Source organism: Echinops telfairi, unplaced genomic scaffold (genome assembly GCF_000313985.2).
Source record: "Echinops telfairi isolate 266 unplaced genomic scaffold, ASM31398v2 ScPeMD7_3;HRSCAF=10, whole genome shotgun sequence".
In the NCBI taxonomy this organism is placed as follows: domain Eukaryota; kingdom Metazoa; phylum Chordata; class Mammalia; order Afrosoricida; family Tenrecidae; genus Echinops; species Echinops telfairi.
Genome location: NW_022103899.1, coordinates 33894807 through 33896510, shown reverse-complemented (window position 1 = coordinate 33896510; position 1704 = coordinate 33894807). Strand labels below are relative to the sequence as shown.

The 1704-nt window shown below is 40.1% G+C and overlaps 1 protein-coding gene across 5 annotated transcripts in view; it reads right to left on the bottom strand.

Moving 5' to 3' along the window:
- CREB1 (cAMP responsive element binding protein 1) overlaps positions 1-1704 on the bottom strand; it is a 45270-nt gene that overhangs the window by 11502 nt on the left and 32064 nt on the right. The gene's annotated exons all lie outside the window — the stretch shown is intronic.

The window sequence follows — 1704 nt, the reverse complement described above, 5'->3', positions numbered from 1 at the left end:
TGGCATCACATTTTACAAAGAAGAATGATAAGCAGTAGAAAAGTGAGAGGTAGTCGATTTCTTAATATGGCCCTTCTAGCTATATTCCCTATTGTGGTATTATAAATTCCAGCCTCCATATCTGTGACTATAATCCCATTTTGGAGGGAGTGCTTTATTATGTTAATATAGAAGATTACGGTGGGATACATATATATTCTGTGTCTCTACCTTTCTAGAGAGTGTAAAGAAGTCACCAGGCTTTTATTTTATTTATGGGGGTAGAGTCTCCATCAGAGCCATTCCTCTGCAGACAGAGAAGTCCTGGGACCACCAAGGAAGAAGAGCCACCACTGAGCATGTTCGAGATCCCTGCCTAAAGTGGCCATGACAGAGCAGAGCAGAGCAGAAACTATGTGACTATGAGGCAGAGCAGCAGGTGGGCTCCCTGGCCAAGAGGTGGAGATAGAGGCCAAAGGACAGGAGGCTAACTGGTTGGCCAAGAGGTGGAGATAGAGGCCAAAGGACAGGAGGCTAACTGGTTGCTGGCTGAGAAGAGGTGGTGATAAGTACTAAGGACTGTATCCTTAAGGCTCACGGATCCTGACCTGTGGTAACCTGTTTATTTCCCTAATAACCCCCCTTAATTCTAAGTATTATCTGTGAGTTTTGTGTGGCCACTGCAGCAAATTAATAAACCCAGTGCAGAAGCAGAGTCCCATGAGAGGGTCAACTGGTGTCAGAATAAGCTACAAGAAGGATGGAAAGTGGAGCTATGTCTGACCTCTGCCTGATGGCAACAGAACCTGGGCTGGTAACGAGTTGGACTCTTTTTCTTCCCTGTGTAGCCAAAGGAGGTCACAAAAGGTCACTATGTTTGCCCACCGCTTTAGCTGAGTAGTCATGACCTGCAGTCAGATCTTCTAACTTCAATCCCTGTTTCTCAGTGTTGGAAAAATCTTTTGGTGGACTGCAAAGGAGTATGTTCACCAGTTTCAAAATTTTACATCTGTACAATTGTATTGCCACATTTCCTTCTGTTTGTCGTAGAATTGTTTCCATAATAAAACCCTAAAATTTTAATAATTTTGTTTTATTCTGTTTTTTATGACAAAAACATTTATACCTATGAATTACCAACACTTGAGATTGCATTGCCCACGTTTCAGAGATTTTGTAGGTTTTCTTTTTTGAAGACAATTTGCAACTACTTTTTAGGATTTATGTCAGTAAAAAGGTATTCTCAAAGAATTGCTGGAAATTGTCCTTTGAAATTACCATTAAAATAATTAATTTATTAAATATAGTAAAAATTGGCCATGCTTCTTTTATTCCCAATATATTTAAAAGAAGTGACACAATGAATAGACACTCACAAAGTTCTTCATCTCCTTGGACTACGCTACTCAAGGAAAGAAACAACTTTTAAATAATCAAATGGGGTACAGGCATGTGAAAAAATAGCCAAAAATATACATTAAATTGCTCATGGGGAAATTACATTAAAAAGAAAACTGATGGTCAAAGATGAAATGCTAAGTCCATCCGCAATCTTCTTGTAAATGCAGCTTATTAGATAAAGATCTATCAATTCCACCAGAAAAAACTCAATGTAAAGATGCTATCTTCCTCACGGAGAGGGACATGTCTGATGAGAGCACACGGGAGCAAATGAAGGGGGAGGAAGAGAGTAGATCACATCCTGGCCCACCAGGCCTTCAGGTC